This window comes from Triticum urartu, chromosome 2A, assembly GCF_056163025.1.
Source record: "Triticum urartu cultivar PI428250 chromosome 2A, HENAU_Tu73, whole genome shotgun sequence".
NCBI lineage: Eukaryota > Viridiplantae > Streptophyta > Magnoliopsida > Poales > Poaceae > Triticum > Triticum urartu.
In genome coordinates this window covers 644530109-644537668 of record NC_141874.1, presented here as the reverse complement: position 1 = coordinate 644537668, position 7560 = coordinate 644530109, and the positions used below count along the sequence as shown (strand labels likewise).

Sequence of the window (7560 nt, the reverse complement as noted above, 5' to 3'; positions counted from 1 at the left end):
GCAAAGAGTCACGAGTGTGACCAATTAAACCTATACAGCAAGTATTAAAAAGTTGCTAGTACGAGGAAACATCATTAATTTTTGCTTTGATTACTATTGGTGGCCTCGTATTGATGCAAAATGTATTTTTGATAGTGGCCTTGTATAAGGGAATGGAGGGAGTAGCAAAATTCACAACGAAACACGTCAACTACTACTACAATTGCGCAACCTGTAGTTCGAGGATATATTTGCCCCAAAATTCACTAGTAAAATCCAAACCCTGTAACTTTCAAGACCTCTTTTTTCCTTAATTTATTTTTCTACCACAAAAGAAACATGAGTTGCCTGCATTTTTTTCTACGTGGTTGCCTACACAACTTTCCCAAAAGCTTTGACAAGATTGAAGATCAGCTAAAAAACAACAACGTCGGGCAACCTACAACACTCTGTAGATGCTTAAAATCCAAGCATAAACTAGAATAGTAATTTCAAGAGAGGGGTTTCCCTGTGTTTCCACCAAGAGTTGCCTAGAAATCATTCCAGACTTGCCTTCACATCATTCCAACTTGCCCAAAAAACACATTATTTTGCATGCATAATGCCTTAGTAGTTCTTTTTTGCAGTTTCAAAAGCATTAACTGCCATGTTGTTGTATATTCCCTCATTGATAAACCCTTCGTTCCATAGGATTTTGTAAAAGTGAAGGTGTTTGAGAGGGCACATCAAGATAGAAGCTCACCTCTCAGGTCCATGGCCTCCAAAATGGGGGCAATAGTTGTGGCAATGGAGGAGAGGACAGATGGAGAAGGGCATGTCAAGGGGGAGGTTTGGGAGTCTACGACTGGGAAGGGGAAGGAGGATTTGCTGCATCGGCGTGACCAGCAGTTACGATTGTGACAGACTCGTCCCTGGGGGCCATGTGCGTGAGGCGTTTCTTTCCTTTTTTGGTTTGCTAGCTCTATCCAGAGAGACTCGTCCCTGGGGGCCATGTGCATGTAGATTGATAGATTGAAGGGGCAGATTTGTTCGTGTTCTCGGTCAATTAATTCCTTATTAAGACGTATAGGCTCGTATGCATGATTTCTCTGGTAGTTCATCCGCTCCTGCGTGATAGATTTGCGTAACTCTTTATGATTGAATAAAATGGTAGCCGCATAATCTGCCTCGTGATCATATTCTTGTTCTACCGAGATAGTCCTAACCTAGGCTTAGGGTTGTTAGTTGATTTTCCTCTGAAAAAGGTAGGCTTCTTCCTTTGCCTGATATAAGCATGTCCGACTGCTATGTGGAACCCTTGAGATAATTAATTTTCAGTTTTTTTGGTGCATCTGCATGCACATACCGTATGTTAGTTTCTCTCTTAAGTCAAAAAATATGCTACTGCTGTTTGTGTAATCTCTACGGCATGATATAGAAGCTTTATCTATGTTTTAATATTTGTCATATTAGTTTGCTCGGTCTGCTTCTTGAGCCTAACCATTCTGTTTTGGGATTCTTCTTTGCAGATGCAGATCTTCGTGAAGACCCTCATCGGCAAGACCATCACCCTCGAGGTTGAGAGCTCTGACACCATCGACAATGTCAAGGCCAAGATCCAGGACAAGGAGGGCATTCCTCCAGACCAGCAGCGTCTCATCTTCGCTGGCAAGCAGCTGGAGGATGGTCGCACCCTCGCTGACTACAACATCCGGAAGGAGTCCACCCTCCACCTTGTCCTCCGCCTTCGGGGAGGCATGCAGATCTTTGTGAAGACCCTCACTGGCAAGACCATCACCCTTGAGGTTGAGAGCTCTGACACCATCGACAATGTCAAGGCCAAGATCCATGACAAGGAGGGCATTCCTCCGGACCAGCAGCGTCTCATCTTTGCTGGCAAGCAGCTAGAGGATGGCCGCACCCTCGCTGACTACAACATCCAGAAGGAGTCCACCCCCACCTTGTCCTCCGCCTTCGGGGAGGCATGCAGATCTTCGTGAAGACCCTCACTGGCAAGACCATCACCCTTGAGGTTGAGAGCTTCGACACCATCGACAATGTCAAGGCCAAGATCCAGGACAAGGAGTGCATTCCTCCAGACCAGCAGCGTCTCATCTTTGCTGGCAAGCAGCTGGAGGATGGCCGCGCCCTCGCTGACTACAACATCCAGAAGGAGTCCACCCTTCACCTTGTCCTGCGTCTTCGTGGTGGCATGCAAATCTTCGTGAAGACCCTGACGGGGAAGACCATCACTCTGGAGGTTGAGAGCTCTGACACCATTGACAATGTCAAGGCCAAGATCCAGGATAAGGAGAGCATTCCCCCGGACCAGCAACGCCTGATCTTTGCCGGCAAGCAGCTGGAGGATGGCCGCACCCTTGCGGACTACAACATTCAGAAGGAGTCCACCCTCCACCTTGTGCTCCGCCTCCGTGGTGGTCAGTAATTGCCCTGGCGTTGGACCTGCTGGTTTATGCATGGTCGTTCGTTGTGTCTGTTTCATTTGAACTGTTTCATCGTTCGCATCAGTCCTATGTTGGTTTAATGAACTATCAAGTCACTGTTACGTGTTTGGTTTACGAAGTTGCTGGTACAGTAACATCTAAGTAATGGATAAGTGAACTTTCGGGCAAATCTTGTGCTTGTGTTGCTTGTTTGGCAATGATCTTACTATTCCTTCTCTGATTTCATTTCTGTTCATTGCTTGCGCTGGAATTGCTTGCTTGATCCTACTCGTTAGCTGTACGATTTGGATGATGCAATTTATTCCTAAACCTGGATATTGCTGCTGATTATTTCTTGAAATCCTTCTGGATCTATTTTGTGGCATCCCTGCTGCGTTAATGTAACCTTCCAATTTTTGCAGCGTGTCTGGTAAAGAATTAAACTTCTGACGTGTACTGCATCAAGATTATTCTCATTCAAAATTTGAATTGTTGTTATTGCATCGGTTGATACTAAACAATAGGCCGCTCCCTTAAAAGTAACAGGAAATTCAAAATTAAATACAACCAAACTTTTCAAATAAATATGCATTGCAAATTTCTCATGCTGTTTGATTCTATTTTCAATCAAATGCAACTGGCAGAATTAGCTTAACTGGGCTATAATCTGGCAGACTTAGAAGTATATACAGCCAGTGAGAATAAATGTTCCAAGTATAAGCGCAAACAAAAGGGGATGATGAAGCAGCATGAGAAAATACAAATCGGAATTGCACATTGGAATCGCAACTTGAACACCTGTGTTTGAGTTCTGAAAATTCATTCTGCAGAGGGGTCCAAACCGTGTACTCTTTTAAGACATGGATAGCAAGAAAGAATACTAATTGGAGATGATTGAGTTGAGCTTATACCTGAAGCGGGAATGCCAACTATCATGGCCTTGTTTTGAAATCTAATAAGTGTATGGATGTTCAGAGGGATTTGATACAGCAGACGTCTAGAAGAAAACACGAACCATTGTCCTATTCATAAATTTTCAGGAATGCGGGATCGATCAAATTCAGTTTGCATGAACCATTTCAAATTGCAGTTTTTGATGTTCTAAGTTATTTTCTAGAGAAGAAATCACCTGAGATGAACGACAAACCAAATCAAAGATCGGTTGTTGACCTGCTCGATCTAGATCGTCAGCTCATGCCTTTGCTCGATCGAGAGATCGGGGGGGGGGGGGAGGGGGAGGGGGAGGGGGAGAGAGAGGTACCAACGTCGGAAGGAGCCTGTTCTTCGCCGCACAACCCTCGCTGCTTTGTGTACCATTGACATCAAGCGTACGATGGGAGTACAAGAACGAGCGGCATCTGCGGGGATGGAGTGCGGCAGGAGGCGACCCGTGCGGAGGAGCAACCTGAGTTGGTTGCATGGGAGGGATATTCAATTGGCGGGTAGGGAGGAATTAGAGTGGAATGATTGATTAGTGGGATGCATGTGCGCTCAATGTGGTTGGTGGCTTGGTGCTTAACATTGGGATGTTTTCGACTGTCAGATAGTGTGGATAGACGGTCGAGATTGTTTGGATCTGCCATCACTCGTGCTTTCAACACACACACACACACACATATATATATATATATATATATATATAACATAAGTGAAAATTAAACTTTACCTCTTATATTGATCAGTGACTCCTCCACGGTTCGGAGTCGAACATGCCAAAGAGATGGAGAAGATGTACCTAGCATGCGGGAAGCTTTGTTGTTTGGCTCCAGCCGTGCCATCTTATTCCAGTTGCTTTATGCTTAGTAATGTCATCTTTTTCTGAAAGATTGTGCCTACATGCTTAGTAGTACTCCTTCTAAAGTTAGTATAAAGTTAAGTCATCTATTTTGAAACGGAGGAAATAATTTTTTAAGGCATTTATTGTGCTTAGTGATTTTAACAACCCAGAAAAAGTAAAAAATTAAATTGACGGGCTGTTGTAGGCCAGCTTCAGCTTTTGCATTGCTGTCCACCAAAAGGCAAAAGGCCTGCAACGAGGCCTAGCACCCGGCCGGCCTGGCCAACGATTTGACGTGAACGCGGGCCAATATCAAAGCTGCAAACCTGAGCTTGTGACCAGCCTTTTTCAAAAGGTAATTTGGGATTATTACTTAACATAACATGATTGTCTCAAAAACACTTAACATAACATGATTCCCTTAAAAAAAATCTTAACATGAAGTCCACACGATATTGTCAACCAAAATACATCCGTGCCAAATCAGTGCAAGTCGCAACTGTTGGTGTTTTCAAAGTTTCGTTTTGTGAACCTCACTACGCAGTTGTCAGAAAATGTTTTTCCCCGTTGATTTTTTTAAAAGGTAAGATTGAATATCCAAAAGTTTTTTTTTCTTGATTTAAAAAAAGGCAAAACTGAATATTCAAACTAGGGTTTGAGATGAGATCGTGTTGTTGAAGATGTTGATGAAGATTGACCTCCCAAAGATGAGAGGGTTGTTGGTGATGACGATGGCTTCGATTTCCCCTTTTCGGAGGGAATTTTCCCCGGCAGAATCGCTTCACAGGAGGGCAAAAGTGCCCTTGCCCAAATTCGGCCTCGAGACGGCGGCGTTCCTCCTGAAAGTCCTCTCTTTATTCTGCTCTTGGATCCTTCATCTCTCATGCCGAAAATCAAGTATGTAATCAAGCAAAGGTGACAGAGATTGGGCTCCGTACGGTGTGCTTCTCGGACACCCACCGCAGCGCACCCTGCACCGCCCTCGTAGCACTCTGCCTCGGCCACAAGTATACCGAGAAAGTCAGCTCCTGGCCCTCCTCGACGAAATCAAGCTCCCTCGGAAATACGTCCATGCTTACGGCGCTGCTCGGCATGTCGATCGCCGCGTAGTACACCGAAGGCACCTCCCCGACGTTCTTCACCTTGCGCCTGACGACCACGGGCGCAGTTGAATTCCAGGAAGCTGGGAAAGCGACCGAGATCGAAGGGTAATTCAGCAGGCGGTCGCTGATGACGACGGTGGTCAAGCAGTCAATCGGCCGGCGCGCGATCACCGAGACCTGCTGGCTCGTGTACATGCTACAGAGGTAGCCGACGTAATCCTCGGGGGTGATGTCGTAGACTAGGCCAGGGTCAGCAGCCTTCATTGGGTTGACGTGTCCGGCGCCGGTGGCGAAGAGGTTGGCCACCACACGCTGCTCGTTGAGTATGGGATTGCCGGAGCGGTCGGTGATGTCGGCTGTCGTCATCATTGCCGACTTGATCGCCGCCGGTGACCAGTCCGGACGCTTGCTCTTGATCAAAGCGGCGATGCCGGCAAGGTGCGGTGTGGACATGGATGTGCCGGAGATGATGTTGAAGGTCGGCCCAGGGAGGACCGGCGCCGACGGTGGGCCGACCTGAAACGGCCATGCCGCGAGCACGTTCACTCCGGGGCCCGTGATGTCGGGCTTCAGAATGCCAGTGCTCTGACGGTTAGGCCCCCGAGACGAGAAGAACACGATCGACGGAGCAGGTGACGTGCCGAGTAATGTACCCCTGAAGCCCATACGCGCCATCGGGTTCGCCGTGGAGTTAAGGTAGGATTTGATGGCTGCGGTCGCGAGGTAGTCGACGCTCGACGCCGGGAGGATGTTCTCCTGGGCTAACTTGTCGTACCCTCGGAAAAACGGGCTCGCCAAGATCATGGCGACGCCGCCGGCACTCTCCACCACCTCACCTTGGTTGATCACCGAGATGTTTTTCGTGAGTTCACACAGCACTATCTTGCCCTTGACGTCGAAGCCGTCCAGACTGCCATTTCCGCAGAACTCGGCGAATGGCTTCCCACTCGCGCCCGCATAGACCAACGGGCAGAAGCCAACGTTTGGCTGGTATAGCGACTCGCCGTGGAAATACGCACCGTTCCCCAGCTGCACGGTCGAACGAATCGAGCGGTCCATGGTACTCGCGGCGACGGTGAGCATCCATGGAGCCTCGTTTATCACGGTGCTCTCTCCCGGGCCGGAGTTGCCAGCAGCCATGCTCACAAAAATGCCCTTCTCCATGGCGCCGAACGTCCCGATGGCCATAGGGTTTAGGTGAAAGGGCACCGACGGCCCGCCGAGAGACATGGAGATGACGTCGCAGCCGTCGCCCACGGCGGCGTCAATGCCAGCCAGTATGTCGGCATCCTCGCAGTCTACAAAAACTTTTCCGTAGCACACCTTGTACATGGCGATGTGCGCGCGGACTGCCATCCCGGCGGCGGTGCCCCATGCGTGGCCGAGCACGTTAGCGCCCGGCACGACCGCCCCAGCGGCGGTGCTTGCCGTGTGAGTCCCGTGCCCAAACTCATCGACCGGCGGCACCCGCGCGGAAGTGCCGTTCGGGCCGTTGAGGGCGGCGACCATGTTGCGCGCGCCGATGATCTTATTGTTGCACGAGGTGCCGCTGAAGTCGCAGCGCCCCTTCCACTTGGCCGGCGGCGGCGGCATGCCTTCGTCGCTGAAGGACGGGTGGTCCGGGAAGATGCCGGTGTCGATCACACCGACGATGACCCCGGCGCCGAACTCCGACGTGTAGTTCCGCCGCCCCTGCTCGACGTTCAGCCCCAGGAACTCGGGCGTGTGCGTCGTCAGCGTCGTGTACGTCCGGGCACGGGTCGCGCTGAGGAACCCCGGCATGGCGGACAACGCCTCAAGCTCACGCCGCGTCAGCCGGGCCGCGAACCCGCTCGCGACGTGGTGGTACGCGTGCACGAGCCGGCCATGGTCCGGGAGGAACGAGTGGTACCACGCCTTCCGGCCGTCCGCGGTGCCGAACACGCGGTTCTCCTCTGCTTGCACGTGGACGATGTACGTGCTAAGCTCGCCGCCGGTTGCCTCGGCAGCGATCGCGAGGAGAAGGAACGGAAGAAGAGAGAGCAAGGATAGCCTTGTGGTTTCCATGGCTTTTCTTGCTTGAGATGTTGTTCGTGTGGGAGCATATATACTACGTACGTGCTAGGATCCTGTCACAGTGTCCAATAGATTGCTCCAAATGCCAGCTTTGTGAATGCGATGCCTGGTTAACCAACGAAATGGGGGCGATACGAACAATGGGCGTTGATTATTTTGCATGCGAATCGGGAGTGGGGCTGCAGGCTGGCAGCCTCCCTTGACGTTTACCTTCGATCAAGAC

The 7560-nt window shown here is 49.9% G+C and overlaps 2 pseudogenes; one reads left to right on the top strand and one right to left on the bottom strand.

Moving 5' to 3' along the window:
* Window positions 1–1461: 1461 nt before the first annotated feature.
* LOC125539367 (polyubiquitin-like) lies at window positions 1462–2528 on the top strand (annotated as a pseudogene).
* Window positions 2529–5045: 2517 nt separating this feature from the next.
* Window positions 5046–7337, bottom strand: LOC125533846 (subtilisin-like protease 1 pseudogene; annotated as a pseudogene).
* Window positions 7338–7560: the final 223 nt, after the last annotated feature.